This window comes from Kogia breviceps, chromosome 10 (assembly GCF_026419965.1).
Source record: "Kogia breviceps isolate mKogBre1 chromosome 10, mKogBre1 haplotype 1, whole genome shotgun sequence".
Taxonomy (NCBI): Eukaryota; Metazoa; Chordata; class Mammalia; order Artiodactyla; family Physeteridae; genus Kogia; species Kogia breviceps.
In genome coordinates this window covers 69,501,981-69,518,921 of record NC_081319.1, presented here as the reverse complement: position 1 = coordinate 69,518,921, position 16,941 = coordinate 69,501,981, and the positions used below count along the sequence as shown (strand labels likewise).

At 45.7% G+C, this 16,941-nt stretch overlaps 1 protein-coding gene and 1 non-coding gene across 11 annotated transcripts in view; both read right to left on the bottom strand.

The window, feature by feature from the left end:
- PPARD (peroxisome proliferator activated receptor delta) overlaps window positions 1-16,941 on the bottom strand; it is an 83,507-nt gene that overhangs the window by 59,604 nt on the left and 6,962 nt on the right. Inside the window, exon 1 of one of the 10 annotated variants that reach the window (XM_067006088.1) lies at window positions 5,576-5,648. The exons of the other annotated variants lie outside the window; for them this stretch is intronic. The gene's annotated coding sequence lies outside the window, so the exon portion shown is untranslated. Of the gene's footprint in view, window positions 1-5,575; window positions 5,649-16,941 lie in introns of those variants that run through there. 10 annotated transcript variants of the gene reach the window in all.
- LOC131764738 (U6 spliceosomal RNA) lies at window positions 2,887-2,993 on the bottom strand. Its single transcript, XR_009337939.1, has one exon. It is a non-coding gene; the product is annotated as a U6 spliceosomal RNA (small nuclear RNA).

Genomic DNA, 16,941 nt, shown 5'->3' with positions numbered 1-16,941 from the left:
TACTAAATTAAAAAAACTTCTGCTCTGTAAAAGACTCAGTGAAGAGAAAGAAAAGGCAAGCCACAGACTGGTAGAAACATCTGCAAAATACATATCTGACTAAGGATTTATATCAACAATACACAAAAAATATTTAAAACTGAACAATATATAAGCCACTTGAAAAATGAGCATAAGATCTGAACAGACCAAAGATTTACGTATGTCAAATAATCATACGAGAAAATGCTCAACAGGGAACTGCAAACTAAGACAACAGCAAGATACTACTAAACATATTTAGAATGTCTAAAACACAAAACATTAACAGCCAAATGCTGGTGAGATGTGGAACAACAGGAACGAACTCTTACTTCTTTCTGGTAAAAATGCAGATGATACAGCCACTTAGGAAGACAGCCTGTCAGTTTCTTACAAAATTAAAAATCATCTTATCATATGATCCACAGTCATGTGTCTATCTAGGTTTACCTAGACTTGAAAACTTATGTCCAGATAAAAACCTTCTTGTGAATGTTCATTGCAGCTCCATTCACAACGGCCCAAAACAGGAAGCAACCAAGATATCCTTAAGAGGTAAATGGATACACAAAATGTGGCACATACCCACATAAAAGAATATTGTTCAGTAATTTTTAAAAAATGAGCTGTCAGCCATGAAGAGACATGGAAGAATCTTAAATGCATATCACTAAGTTAAGGAATTTCTCATCTGCAAAGGCTACACATTGTATGATTCCAATTATATGACATTCTGAAAAAGGTAAAACTAGAAACAAGGGGTGGGAGGGTGTTGAATAATTGAAGCACAAGGGAATTTTTAAGGTAATGGAACTAAATGTATGAAACTGTAACTCTGGATCCATGGCATTATGCCTTTTTCAAACCCCATTTAAATGTACAACACAAAGAGTAAACCTTAATATATAATTTTTTTTTAATGGCTGTATGGGAATCCCAGGATGAGAGACAGAATATGATAAAAGAATCAATTGTGTACAACAAATATATTGAACCACTTCACTGAAGTGGTTAAAGGTATAAGGAACTGACCTAAGTAACTTTCACCTTTTATCTTTTTTGATATATTTTTAACACCTTTATTGGAGTATAATTGCTTTACAATGTTGTGTTAGTTTCTGTTGTATAATAAAGTGAATCAGCTATACGTATACATATATCCCCATATCCCTTCCCTCTTGCATCTCCCTCCCACCCTCCCTATCCCACCCCTCTAGGTGTTCACAAAGCACCAAGCTGATCTCCCTGTGCTATGCGGCTGCTTCCCATTAGCTATCTACTTTACATTTGGTAGAGTATATATGTCAGTGCCACTCTATCACTTCATCCCAGCTTACCCTTTCCCCTCCCTGTGTCCTCAAGTCCATTCTCTACGTCTGCGTCTTTATTCCTGTCCTGCCCCTAGGTTCTTCAGAACCAATTTTTTTTTTAGATTCCATATATATGCGTTAGCATACGGTATTTGTTTTTCTCTTTCTGACTTACTTCACTCTGAATGACAGACTCTTGGTCCATCCACCTCACTACAAATAACTCAATATCATTTCTTTTTAGGCTGAGTAATATTCCATTGTATATATGTGCCACATCTTCTTCATCCATTCATCTGTTGATGGACACTTAGGTTGTTTCCATGACCCTGCCACCGTAAATAGTGCTGCAATGAACACTGTGGTACATGACTCTTTCTGAATTATGGTTTTCTCAGGGTATATGCCCAGTAGTGGGATTGCTGGGTCATAAGGTAGTTCTATTTTTAGATTTTTAAGGAACCACCATACTGTTCTCCATAGTTGCCGCATCAATTTACATTCCCACTAACAGTGAAAGAGGGTTCCCTTTTCTCCACATCCTCTCTAGCATTTATTGTTTGCAGATTTTTTGATGATGGCCATTCTGACAGGTGTGAGGTGTGACACCTCATTGTAGTTTTGATTTGCATCTCTCCAATGATCAGTGATGTCAAGCATCCCCTCATGTGTTTGCTGGCAATCTGTATATCTTCTTTAGAGAAATGTCTATCCAGGTCCCCTGCTCATCTTTGGATTGGGTTGTTTTTTTGATATTGAGCTGCATGAGCTGCTTGTATATTTTGGAGACCAATCCCCAGCCAGTTGCTTCATTTGCAAATATTTTCTCCCATTCTGAGGGCTGTCCTCTCGTCTTGTTTATGGTTTCCTTTGCTGTGCAAAAGCTTTTAAGTTTCATTAGGTCCCATTTGTTTATTTTTGTTTTTATTTCCATTTCTCTAGGAGGTGGGTCAAAAAGGATCTTGCTGTGATTTATGTCATACAGTGTTCTGCCTATGCTTTCCTCTAAGAGTTTTATAGTGTCTGGCCTTACATTTAGGTCTTTAATCCATTTCCAGTTTATGTTTGGGTATGGTGTTAGGGAGTGTGCTAATTTCATTCTTTTGCATATAGCTGTTCAATTTTCCCAGCACCACTTATTGAAGAGGCTGTCCTTCCTCTATTGTATATTCTTGCCTCTTTTATCAAAGATAAAGTGACCATATGTGTGTGGGTCCATCTCTGGGCTTTCTATCCCGTTCCATTGATCTATATTTCCGCCCTTGTGCCAGCCCCACACTGTCTTGACTACTGTAGCTTTGTAGTATAGTCTGAAGTCAGGGAGCCTGATTCCTCCAGCTCCGTTTTTCTTTCTCAAGATTGTTTTGGCTATTTGGGTCTTTTGTGTTTCCATACAAATTCTGAAATTTTTTGTTCTAGTTCTGTGAAAAATGCCATTGTTAGTTTCATAGGGATTGCACTGAATCTGTAGATTGCTTTGGGTAGTATAGTCATTTTCACAATGTTGATTCGTCCAATCCAAGAACATGTTATATCTCTCCATTTGTATCATCTTAAAAATATGGAACGCTTCATGGATTTGCGTGTCATCCTTGCGCAGAGGCCATGCTTATCTTCTCTGTATAATTCCAATTTTAGTGTATGTGCTGCCGAAGCAAGCATGGGTACAGTTTCATTTTTGCAAGATAGTCTTTTTTTTTTTTTCTCTTCTTTTTTTGGCTGTGCCATGTAGCTTGCAGGATCTTAGTTCCCCAACCAGGGACTGAACCCAGGCCCCTGGCATTGAAAGCACAGAGTCCTAACCACTGGACCGTCAGGGAATTCCCATTTTTGCAAGATGAAAAAACGTTCTGGAGATGGATGTGGTGATGGCTGTACAATGTGAGGGTACTTAATGCCACTGAAATGTACATTAAAAAATGGTTGGGCTTCCCTGGTGGCGCAGTGGTTGAGAATCTGCCTGCTAATGCAGGGGACACGGGTTCCAGCCCTGGTCTGGGAGGATCCCGCATGCCGCGGAGCAACTAAGCCCGTGAGCCACAATTACTGAGCCTGCGCGTCCAGAGCCTGTGCTCCGCAACAAGAGGGGCCACGGCAGTGAGAGGCCCGCGCACCGCGATGAACAGTGGCCCCTGCTCACCACAACTGGAGAAAGCCTTCGCGCAGAAACGAAGCCCCAACACAGCAAAAATAAATAAATTAATAAGCTCCTACACCCAACATCTTCTTAAAACAAACAAACAACAACAACAAAAAACAAAAAACAAACAAAAAAAGGTTAAAATGGCAAATTTTATGTTATATATGTTTTATAATTAAAAATAAATAGCCAATAAACATAACAAACAAACAATAAGTGAGTAAGGGCATGATGCAGGTACTTTGGAAAACAGTTTGGTAGTTCCTCAAAATATTAAACAGAAAGTTACCATGACCCTGCAATTCTACTCCTATGTATAATCCCAAAAGAACTTAAAGCATATGTCTACACAAAAGTCTGTAAATGAGTGTCCATAGAAGCCAAAAAAATGGAAACAACCCAAATGATACAAAGGAATATTATTCAGCCATAAAGAGGAATGAAGTACCACTACATGTTACAGTGTGGATGCACCTTGAAAACATTACGTTAAGTGAAAGAAGCCAGATACAAAAGACCACATATTGTATGATTCCATTTATAGGAAATGTCCAAAATAGGGAAATCCACAGAGAAGAATAGTAGATTAGTGGTTGCCAAGGAATCAATGAGGGGAAGATGGTTATTAGGACTAAGTACTAATAGGTACAGGGTTTGTTTGGGGGTGATGGAAATGTTATGGAATTAGATAGTGGCAATGATTGTACAACACAGTAAATCTACCAAAAACCACTAAAGTGTATACTTTAAAGTGGTGAATTTTACATTATGGGAAGTATATCTCAATTTTACAATGCTACAGAAATATGCAGAGTATAAAATAAAAGAGATTGATCACATTCTGCCTCGTGGCTTGGTGACTCAGAACCTCGGCCCTGTCCATGCCCTCCTGCCCTGCAAGGCTGCTTGTCCTGGCGTCCACTTCTGTGTGCCCTGTACTCTGGCTGCTCACCAGCCCTTCATCTCCCCCTTGACTCCCCACTTCCTGCCTCTTGGGCAAGGCCTGCTCCTGCCTCACTGGACCCACGCCTCTCCTGGTGGGTTCCCACCACCTACTCAGACCTACCCAAGACTGTCTGGAGGCTGAGACACCAGCCCCTGGAGTCACCCCAGAGGAGCTGCAGACCAGGACTGTGGTTACAAGTGTGTGTCAGCTGAGGGATATGGTTTCATATAGGAACTTAATTATAGCTCAGGAGTGGAGGAAGGGAAAGGAGCAGTGCAGGCTTCGAGGGGCCCCACAGGAAGCTACCCTGCTCTGCAGCCCAGCGGGTGGCTGCTGGGTCTCACCAGGACTGGGATCCACAGGAAAACAAGTATGATGCAGTGAGGAACACACAGCTTATGGAAATCATCCTGTTCATAAGCATGAATTCCTGGCCCCGCCATGAAACACCAGCCTGCGTGCAGACCAGAGTAGCCCAGAAAAAAAAATGAGATGCCAAGTTTCACTCATCCTCAGGGCTCAGAGGCCTTCTCCTCACCTATGGCCAGAGACCTCATTTTATTCGGTAAGAAGTAAAGGGGAGGCATCGCTTGTTCCTCCCAGACCACCCCAGCTTCCATTTTCTCCCTGGCTTTGAGCTGTTTCTCTAGAATGGAATCTGAGCTGCCAATTCTGAGGATGCTGGGAACATCTTCCCCATGCCTGACTACATGCTCAGATCCCTACCTACTGGCCAGGGAGGGGCCATGGAGCAGCTGCTGGCACAGAGGTGTCAGTAGGGCATGGTGGCCGCATCTGCCAGACCTGTCAAACCACCTGGCCTGGCCATGGCCAGGTAGGGAAAGCAGACCAGCAGAGGTTCATGGAAAGAGCAGGGCCTGGGTGGAGGAACGTGTCCTGTCAAGACACAATTTCTTGTCCCCTATTTCCAGTCTATATCCGGGCCCCTTATATAATCTCCAGGCCTCCTCCTGGTCATCTTGGTCGCTGTGTCTCCAAGAAGGCCCCACAGCCACCTGCTATCCCCGCCAAACCTAACACCCAGTTTCTTCTCACTGCTTCAAGACAGAGCCAGGGACCTGGGCCCTCCTCTTGGTCACTCTTCCCAAGACCCCACCCCAGCTTAGGCACGACCTTTCCCGTCTCCACTCTGTGTACCTTTTTTTCTGAGCTCCTGAGAGGTTTTTCTCTTAAAGCCATGAAAAGAAACCTTCAGACTGGAGGCAGTATCCTTTGCTGGGTTTGTATGGAAGGAAAAAAAAGGCAGAGGGGTGGGGAGGGAGAGCAGATGGAAGATAAGTAGCGAGAAACATGGATGGGGAGAGGCAGACACACACTTCATGCACCTCTCTGCCGTCCACCCTTTAAGCAACTACACCAAGAAATAACCAGATGGCTCTTCCCAAATGCCTCCCTTTGGGCAAAATGTTTTTCTTTGCTCACTCACAAAACTCAAGGAAGGTCAGAGAGTAAACAGAGACATAATGAAACCACCTGAAAAATAGGAAAGGCAGGTCACAAAACTAAAAAATACACCATTTTTTAAAGAAAAAAGAATAGGTATACACATAGTAAAATCTAAAAGAACACAGTCCTTGGCTTGTGAGATCGTTATCCACATTCTTCGCCAAAAAATAATAATCAGGGGCTTCCCTGGTGGCGTAGTGGTTGAGAGTCCGCCTGCCGATGCAGGGGACGTGGGTTCGTGCCCCGGTCCGGGAAGGTCCCACATGCTGCGGGAAGGTCCCACATGCTGCGGAGTGGCTGGGCCCGTGAGCCATGGCCGCTGAGCCTGCGCGTCCAGAGCCTTGCTCCGCAACAGGAGAGGCCACAACAGTGAGAGGCCCGCGTACCACCAAGAAAGAAAAAATAATAATAATCAATTAATTGATAGATAAATGAATGAATGAACACAGATCAAAATTTATAGCAGTCGCTTATAGATGGCATTGATTACGTATGTTGTTTTTTTTTTTATTGGCCATGCCACGTGGCTTGCAGGATCTTAGTTTCCCGACCAGGGATTGAGCCCACGCCATGGAAGTGAGAGCGCCGAGTCCTAACCACTGGACTGCCAGGGAATTCCCTATGTATGACTTTTAAAATTTATTTTTTTAATTGAAGTATAGTTGATTTACAATATTATACTAGTTTCGTGTGTACAGCACAGTGATTCAGTATTTTTTACAGATTATATTCCATTATAATTTATTACAAGATAATGGCTATAATTCCCCATGCTATACAATATACCCTTGTTGCTTATCTATTTTTTTTTTTTTTTTTTTTTTTTTTTGTGATATGCGGGCCTCTCACTGTTGTGGCCTCTCCCGTTGCGAAGCACAGGCTCCGGACGTGCAGGCTCAGCGGCCATGGCTCACGGGCCCAGCCGCTCCGCGGCATGTGGGATCTTCCCAGACCGGGGCACGAACCCATGTCCCCTGCATCGGCAGGCGGACTCTCAACCACTGCGCCACGAGGGAAGCCCTGCTTATCTATTTTATAAACAGTAGTTTGTATCTTTTAGTCCCATACCCCTAATTTGTCCTTCCTCACTTCCTTCTTCCCTTTGGTAACTACAAATTTGTCTTCTATATCTGTGAGTCTGTTTCTGTTCTGCATATACATTCATTTGTATTATTTTTCAGATTCCACACATAAGTTATGTCACATAGTATCTGTCTTTGTCTGACTTATTTCATGAAGGATAAGATTCTTTAAGTCCATCCACATTGCTCCAAATGGAAGAATTTTGTTCTTTTTTATGGCTGGGTAATATTCCATTGTAAATGTATACCATTCTTCTTAATCCATGTCTGCTGATGGGCACTTCCATGTTTGGGCTATTGTAAACAATGCTGCTATGAATATTGAGGTGCACGTGTCTTTTTGAATTAGTGCTTTTGTCTTTTCTGGATATACTCCCAGGAGCGGAATTGCTGGATCATGTGGTAGTTCTATTTTTAGTTTTTTGAGGAACCTCCATACTGTTTTCCACAGTGGCTGCACCAATTTGCACTTCCACCAACAGTGTAGGAAGATTCCCTTTTCTCCACCTCCTCTCCAACATTTGTTATTTGTAGACTTTTTAATGATAGCCACTCTGACAGGTGTGAGGTGACATCTCATTGTAGTTTGATTTGCATTTCTCTAATAATCAGCGATGTTGAGCATCTTCTCATGTTCCTGTTAGCTATCTGTATGTCTTCTTTAGAAAAATGTCTATTCAGGCCTTCTGCCCATTTTTTGATTGGGTTGTTTGGTTTTTGATATTGAGGTGTACGTGCTGTTTATATACTCTGGGTATTAACCCTTGTCAGTCATATCATTTGCAAATATTTTCTCCCATTCCATAGGTTATATTTTTGTTTTGTTGATGGCTTCCTCTGCTGTTTAATTAGGCCCTGTTTGTTTATTCTTGCTTTTATTTTTTATTTATTTATTTTTTTGCCTTAGGAGACTATTCCAAAAACATACTGGTATGATTGATGTCAAAGCGTATTCTGCCTATGTTCTCTTCTAGAAGTTTAATTATTTCAGGTCTTACATTTAGGTCTTTAAACCATTTTGAGTTTATTTTTGTATATGGTGTGAGTGAATGTTCTAATCTCATTGTTTTACATGTGGCTGTCAGGTTTTCCCAACACTACTTGTTGAAGAGATTGTCTTTGCTCCACTGTACATTCTTGCCTCCTTTGTCATGGATTAATTGACCTCAGGTGCTTGGGCATATGACTTATTTTCTTCTCAGTGCTTATCTGTATTTTCCAATTGCCTACAATGAATAACTATTATTTATATAATTAAAACATTTTAAAATAAATTAAAAACCACACACAGGGAAATTCTTGTGCTCAAGTGCCAGATCCACATCCCAGAAAAGAGAGTTTCCCAGATCTCCACAATCCTGGCACAGGGCCCCTGCACATACAGCTGGGCGGAGGAGAGGCCCTAACAGCCCCCAGAGCCCAGGCAAGGCCCCCACTGAGATGTCCCGTATGCCTACCTCTTCTGATTCCCAATATCTTCTCTGCACCCCAACCCCTGCCTCCAGTGAGGAAGTGGGAGCAGAAATAAATACAGCTCTCCAAAAACAACCCAGGGATGACAAGGTACAAGAAAGGAGAAAAATGTAATGCCACTGCTGGTTTCAGCCCAGTAAGTCCTGCTGGTCTAGGCAGGGCCCGTCTGAACAGCACAGGTGCCAAGAGCCCCGACTCTCCTACTGCCTCTGCTCTCAGCCTGAGGATGCCTACTTGCACCCATTCGTACATGCCTGGAAAGCCCAAGCTAAGGGCACAGCAGAGCCACTGAATTGAGAAGCGAGGGAGAGCAGAGTCACTGAATTAAGAACAAGGGCTCCGAAGGGCTCAACCCCAGCTCCGTCATTTGTCAGCTGTGTGACTTGAGCAAATTGTTCAACTCTGAGCCTACACCTCCTCATCCAATACCCACATCTTGCAGGCTGGTGTGAGGGTGAAGTGAGCTCCTCCATGGGGTAATAATGCCTGGCCCAAGGGAGGACCTGAATAAATGCAATGTCCCTTCCCCCCTTCTCTCCATATGTGCACACCTGGGCCATCTTCTCTTTCTCCTCTCCCTTCACCAGGCTGGAAGCGGGCTGATTAATCACTTGGAGCAGTGATTGTTTTCTGCTCCTACAAGTCCCTCCCACCCTACATGACTGGCCCACCAGTTGGCTGGTTATTTCTTACAGTTCTAGGAGGTTTGCTCACTGCCTTGGAGCAGATCCAGGGAGCCACTAAGCACAGTCATTCTCAGGGCCTCCTCTGCCCCCTGACCTGGAATGAGGCTCTGCAGGGGGTCCCAAAGCCTGCCAACACTTTGCTTCTGCCCAGTGGCCAACAAGAGACTCCACTGTGCTTGAAAGCAGGGAGTGTTCTCTGAAGCCAACATTAGTCTGGACAGTCAAGCAGGTACTTTCGAAGCTGGAAGAATTGGATTTGGCCAGCCACCCCTTTGTGAGGAGGCCCTGCTGTATGGCGATCAAAGAAGCAGGCTTCACTCACCTGGGTTCAAATCTTAGCTCTGCCACTTATTAGCTGTGCAGCTTCAGGCAACTTTCCTAACCAGTCTGAGCCTTAGCATTCTCATCTGTGGAAGGGGTACGATGATTCCTACCTCTCAGGGTGTGTGGATTAAACAAAGTGATGCATGTAAAGTGATTAGCACAGTGCATTCAACACATGAGAGCCATATTCTACTCAGCTACTGGTGTCTACTGACTTCTGCTGGGGATGGAAAGGGGATTAGATATAGGTGAGCCCAGCTCCTGAAGAAGCCACAGTCCAATGTTGGAGGCTAGCATGCAGGCAGTAACTCCACCATAATATACCACGGCAGGTGCCAAGCCAGAGGTGTGAGAAGGGAGCCTTACTAGACCCCCAGTGGAGGAAGCAGGGAGAAGGAGGCAATTGAGAAAAACTGCCAAAGCCAAAAATCTCAGTTGTCTCCACTGAGCCTCAACCAAAGGGAGGGGCAACAATTGGGGAAGGGGTCCTAGAGGGAACATGTCAGCTTTCTGACTGTTCCCCATGAAACAACTTCCCAGACAGCCCTGGGGTAGGCTAGTGCCAGGGCCACTCTGTGGGAAGAGGGCCACTTAGGCTGGCCATCTAGCCACCCTTCCATCCAACAAGTGCTTGGTGAGCCTCTCTGCACAAGGCGCTTGCCCCTCAAGGAGCCAGTTTCTAGGGAGAAGAACTCTAATGATGGCTAATGAACACCCCTCAGGACTGAGGACATGACCGTGCAAGGCAGGCTGCTCCCCTGTGACTCAGCAAGGTCTCTGACTCAGAGAACATGGGATGGATGGACTGGTTCTTTCTCAAGACGGAAGCAGGAAGCAGAAAGGAAGGCAAGGTTCAGGCTTCAGTCCTCAGAGAGGAAGCAGCACATGGGCAGAAGCCCTGGGAGAGCTGGAACCAGCTCTTGAGAGGTACCCCATGGTTATCTACATGGTGTCAGGCTGGGGACAGAAAAGTGACTCCAAAACACTGGGTCCTGGTAGTGCAGAAGACGAGGCCACCCTAAGCTTGCCGGGGACAGAGGCAGGCCTGGGCCTGAGTGCAGATATGACCCCTGGATCAGGGAATGGGCTAGAAAACAGACAAAATATCTTTCTAAAAGGTGACACACTGCAAGGATTATGAAAGGCAAACTGCAAGTAGGTGCTGTAAATACACTGGGGTGTTAAGAGGCCAAAAAGAAGTCACAGGAATCACAAACTATAATGGAATATAAGCAGGGCTAGATTAATACAGTGCTGACTGGATGCAGTCTGCAGTTTGGGAATTTATTTAACTAGTGATTTTCACTTGGGAGATCGAAATTATTATTGGTCATTTTGTTTATTACCAAAGACTTTTCATGTTTTCAATGACAATCTATTTGATGCCATTATGTAAAACAAGCTCTGGACAGAGTCACCTAGGACTAACTATAAAATTGGAGACACAGGCATGGAGGATTTAATCCATGGAGACAATCTGTAACTGGCCCCTAGATGACAATGAAGCTGACAAAGTGTCATTTTGGAAGCTTGCCAGAGCACCTGAACTGTCATGGGATCACTATCCAGGGAGAGTGACTTTTCAAGCTGGACTTACTTGACATTTTGGAATCTGTTTCTTAGAAATCCCAGCCACACTGTGAGGACCTAGAAGAGGAAGAGTCCTGAGGTTTGGAATAGCCACTCCCAGGAACGAGAGAATCAGTGGCTCAGGGACGTGGGGGGCCTATGAATGCTGGGAGCCTAGGTGATGGCCATAAATGTGCAGTGGCACCAGTTCACGTGCTCCTCCTTTCTCAGGCAGCCCCCAGGCACCTGGCTGAGTGTAGGGATGAAGGCAGTCTGTGGTGCTGCTCCGGGCAGGGAAGGGCAGGGAGACGAGGGGCTGTTAAGAAAGCATTTTAGGTGGGCAACGGTGGGCTCCACACTGGGTAGACGGTGGGCGGGGGGCAGGGGCAGCCTCGAGGCCTGGAGATCCTCATGGGGGTGAGGAGGAGGGGGAGGGAAGTGAGGACCCCCAGAAACCACTCCAGAGCTGTCTTTCTAAGCACACAGCTCCACACCTGCACTGACAGTGGAACTGCTTTTATTATCAGAAAAAGGAAGGTGCTTTTTTTCCCCCTCTTCTAATGTTTTAAGCTGCCTATGTTTACCTGCTGATACCCCAAAGGTGCCATGTGACAAATATTCTACAGAAAGGAACTGATGAACACAAACATAAAGGCAGAAAGGTGGTGAGAGGAGGGAGGAAAGGAGGGAGAGGGGAAGGAAGAAGGAAGAAGGAAGAAAGGAAGCAAGGGAGGGAGGGAAGAAGGAAGGATGAGCCATGTAGAGAGATTTTACAGTATTTCAGGGTCAATGGCCATCTGGCCCCCAATCTTGTTTCTGACCTCATCTCCCATTCTCTTTCTCCCTCACTGCTCCAGCCACCTGACTTCCTGACTCTTCCTCCAACACACCAGCCATGTTCCTGCCTCAGGGCCTTTGCACTTGCTTTCCCTCTGCCTCTAAGATTCTTCCCACAGGTGGCTCACTCTCCTCTTTCAGCTCAAATATAACCTTCTCAGCAAGGCCTTCCTCAAGCCCTCTATTTAAAACTGCCACTGGGCTTCCCTGGTGGCACAGTGGTTAAGAACCCGCCTGACAATGTAGGGGACACGGGTTCGAGCCCGGGCCTGGGAAGATCCCACATGCTGTGGAGCAACTAAGCCCGTGCGCCACAACTACTGAATCCCGCACACCTAGAGCCCGTACTCCACAACAAGAGAAGCCACCTCAATTAGAAGCCCGCGCACCGCAAAAAAGAGCAGCCCCTGCTCACCACAACTAGAGAAAGCCCGCACGCAGCAACAAAGACCCAACACAGCCAAAAGTAAATGAAAATAACTAAATAAAAACTATTATAAATAAATAATAAAACTGCCACGACCTCTTTCCTACTTTATTTTTCCATACAGCATTTCTCACCATCTGACATGCTATTTACTTAATTCTGGCTCCCTCCCCTTTCCCCAGCACAACTACCATGAGAGCAGGAGATCGATCTGTTTATCTGCTTTGTTCATTCCTGCATCCCTAGTGCCTAGAACAGAGCCTAGCATGTAGGAGGTACCCAATAAATACCCACTGAATGAATGGAAGGAAGGAGAGTGGAGAGAAAGATGGAATTGGAGTCAGATTTAAGCTAATCCTGGATCCTCAACAATCTGAAAGAAACTATTACCACTGGAGTGAAGGTGTGGGGGAGTTCCAAAAGCAAGGAGCAGATGCTATCTGAGGCCTTCTCTTTTGCTCCCAAGAACTCCTGAAAAGGTTCCCCCAGAGAGCATATTGTCTTAAATATTAGTTTGCAGAAAGTCTGGACCTAGAATCTCCAACTGCCATGAAAGGGATGCTCTAAGACTGCCTTAAAATAAGAACAAGGATCAGCCAAGTCACATCCTGTGGCTGGAGACAGATGACCCCTGTAGTAGTTTGTTGTTGCCACTATAACAAATTACCACAAACTTAGTGGCTTAAAACAAAACATTTATCCTCTTAGAATTCTGAAGGTCAAAAATCCAAAATTAGTTTCACTGGACCAAAATCAAGGTATTGGCAGAGCCGCACTTCCTCCAGAGGTTCTAGGGGAGCATTTCTTTCCTTGCCTTTTCCAGTGTACAGAGCTGCATTCCTTGGCCTCTTCCCCCATCTTCATAGCCAGCAGACCTTGCTGCAGTAGCCACTCTGCCTTCTTCTGTATCAGATCTCCCTTTGCCTCCCTCTTCAAAGGACAATTGTGATTGCACTTACAGCCCACTAGGATAATCCAGGATAATCTCCCCACATCAAGTTCCTTAACTTAGTTGCATCTGCAAAGTCCATTTTGCCATACAAGGCAGCATCCACAGGGCCCAGGGATTATGGCCTGGATATCTTTGGGGGCCATTACCCAGTCCACCACCATGAAAGACAGGCACCAAGAGTTTGGGAGAAACACAGTTCAGACCTCTGGTCCACTGGAAAGAAGAGTCAGATCGGGAGTCTTGGCAAGGTCCTGGGCCAGAGTTCTTTTGCTGTAACTAGGGAGCGGGGAGTTATTTTCATGCAACTGAGCATTTTGGTCCTTGGAGGGCCTCCTTAGAAGAGAAGGGTAGTTTTCTCTTCTCCAATCTGATGTCCCCAATGGACCACTCAGAAATCCATCCCAGGATGCACATGCTGAGGGTCAAGGGGAACCCAGCAGGATCTCTGGACTGTCCTGAAGGCTTTTAAGGAGAGGAAGCTGCAAAGAAATGGTGTGGGTCAGACGAACAAGCTCCGGTTCAGGGATGGCAGGTGAGCTTTTTCCCATGAGACCTGCCTGGGGTGGAGGGTTCTGAGAATCCATCTGGGTTGCCTGCTTGTTTGGAAAAAGGGATGATCAGTGAGCTCTGGGTTCTGGCAAGTTCAAGGACAGCCTATTTGTGAGGCAAGCAGGCCCACAGACAACTGTGTCTACAGGGCAGCCTGCCTGGCTCCTGCTGCCACCAGGAGAGCAAAGCTGGCTTGTACTTCCATCAGAGCGGTGACCAAGAAACTCCACACCGCTGAGGTCACAATTCTTGGATGAGGGAAGTGCCAAAAGCAGTGACAAGGATCAAAGAGTTACAGCAGATTACAAATGAAAGAAATGAAAATCTGTTTTTAGGTACCTGGCAATATAATAATATAGAAATGAACTTAAACATGAGGTAGTTTCCCCATAACACCTGGGAGCCTCTTCCTTCAGGATCCTCCCCATGGGAGAACTCTTTCGAAGCTGCGTGGCTATGAGCTGTGAATAATTCAGTAACGGTCTTGGGAGAGCTGCTGAGATGACGCCAAGGCCCGGGAGAAGTCAGGCTTTGCAGATGGGACTTGAAAGAAAAAGAAGGGCAACGCACTGCATGGAACCCCAGGAACTGTTGAGCAGCAGATGAAGACTCCCTGTGCTCAGGCTGGGCTTCCAGTGCCATGACCCGGTGTCAACCAGGGAGGGAACCAGTGCAAGAAGGCACTTCCTCCTGAGTTCAGCACCCCAGAGCCTCAGCTCCATGAAACGAGCACTTACCGAGGTGCCTAGATCTCTAAGTCACAACCCCATTCACTGAGCGCTAAGAGTCACACCCAGGTCTGCCCAACACCAACGCAGCTCCTGCGCTTCCCCAGGCATCTTCTCAGACAGAAAGAGTCACAGAGACAAGGCAGGAGCACGAGGTGCTAAAAACTGGCAGCCAGGGCCCCGGGAACTGCAGAAGCAGGCAGCCCCACGCTAAGGCTGGAGACCCACGGAGAGCAGAGGCTTTGCTGGGTCTCAAGCAGCTCCTCCAGCCTCATCCTCCATTATTCTTTTTGCTGTTTTCCCCCTCAATCCCCTTCTTTCCTCCCCTTTATCCCTCTCCCTACCATCCTCTCATTTGTCCCCCTCTTTCTTCTCACTCTTCTCCTCACTTCCTCATGGTCTGTGATACTGAAACTGAAGTGTTTTTGTAACACTGTCACTGGTGTTACATGAAGCTTTATTTTTCCTACTTTTTATTTGATAAATTATGATTGACTTTTTAATGTGTCTTGACAATAAAACCTAAATTTAGTTGCCTTTTAATTTTTGTGAGCCCTCTGCTGTATCAGCATCCCTAAATAACGCGTGTGTGCGTGCGTTTGTGTGTTACTCCGCCCATGCTCTGGGTACTTAATCAGTGTGGCTGACAACTCAAAATCAATTAATTTTTTTTTTTTTAATGGTACGCAGGCCTCTCGCTGTTGTGGCCTCTCCCATTGCGGAGCACAGGCTCCAGACGCACAGGCTCAGCGGCCACGGCTCACGGGCCCAGCCGCTCCATGGCATGTGGGATCTTCCCGGACCAGGACACGAACCCGTGTCCCCTGCATTGGCAGGCGGATTCTCAACCACTGTGCCACCAAGGAAGGCCCAAAATCAATTAATTTTAACAGCTACCAGAGGAACTCAGATTATATATGAGGAAGAATTTCCTCATACTTAGACTACTGCAGTAATCTTCTATCTAACCTCTCTACCTTCATTCTTTCTCCATTTAATCCACCTTTTTGCACTATTAACATAATCACTCCTTGCTCTAAAACCATCAATGGCTACCCACTGCCCAAAGAACACAGAGTACAAATTCCCTCACCTGGCATTAAATGGCTTCTATCCACTTACTAGGAATTTCCTAACAGTGGTTTCCAGGAATGGAAATTGTGAGAAAACACTTTTCTCCTGGAAGTATTCATATACAGGCCAGGTTACCTCACATAAGGGATGATAAAAAGAAGTAGTAGCTGGTCTCCAAGGAGGCCTCTCTCCCTCCCAGTGAACCATGCCTCTTGTTGTTCATACCCTTGTGTAGCCCTCTCCTGAATTTGAGCCGGTCCTATGACCAAGAAAACACAAAGTGACATTGTGTGACTTCCAAGATTAGGTCATAAGAAACCTTGCTATTTATGCCTGGATCTCTCAATACACTCACTCTTGGGATATTTCTGCTCAGAACAGCTGCCATGCTGTGAGAGGCACAAGGCACATGGAGAGGCCACATGTAGGCACCCTAGTCAAAAGCCAGCATCAATGCCAGCCATGTGAGGGAGCCAGTGTGGACATCCAGCCCAGCTGAGCCTTCAGATGGCTCCTGCCCTGGCCTCTGCTTGACTACAGAGACATGAGAGTCCCCAAGTGAGAACTGCCCAGCTGAGCCCAGTCAACCCACAGAATCATGAAAAATAATAAAGTGCCAATTCCACTTAAGAATGTCCTAGGGCTTCCCTGGTGGCGCAGTGGTTGAGAGTCTGCCTGCCGATGCAGGGGACATGGGTTCATGCCCCAGTCTGGGAAGATCCCACATGCCGTGGAGAGGCTGGGCCTGTGAGCCATGGCCGCTGAGCCTGTGCGTCCGGAGCCTGTGCACCGCAACGGGAGAGGTCACAACAGTGAGAGGCCCTCGTACCGGGAAAAAAAAAAAGAAAAAAAAAAGAATGTCCTAGATGAGCCAATAAAAACTAACTTTATTAAATCATGACCCTTGAGTACATGTCTTTTTTTTTTTTTTTTTTCAGGCCATGCCACACAGCATGTGGGATCTTACTTTTTCAACCAGGGAATGAACCTGTGCCCCTTGCCTTGGAAGCCCAGAGTCTTAACCACTGGACCACCAGGGAAGTCCCTGGAGTACATGTCTCTTAAATATTCTATGTAACAAAACAGGAGTTCCATGATTGTTTCAAGAAAAAGCAACTGTGCAATTATTTGAGTTGCAAGCTAAACTAGCCACTTTTTTTCATGAAACACCGTTTTTACTTGAAAGAAAAGAATAATAGACAAATTATGATTATTTAGATTGGGTATTTGACAAACTTTCTCCTGAAAATGAATGAAGTGAGACTGTCACTTCAAGAAAAGAAACTGGGGCTTCCCTGGTGGCGCGGTGGTTGAGAGTCCGCCTGCCGATGCAGGGGATGCGGGTTCGTGCCCCGG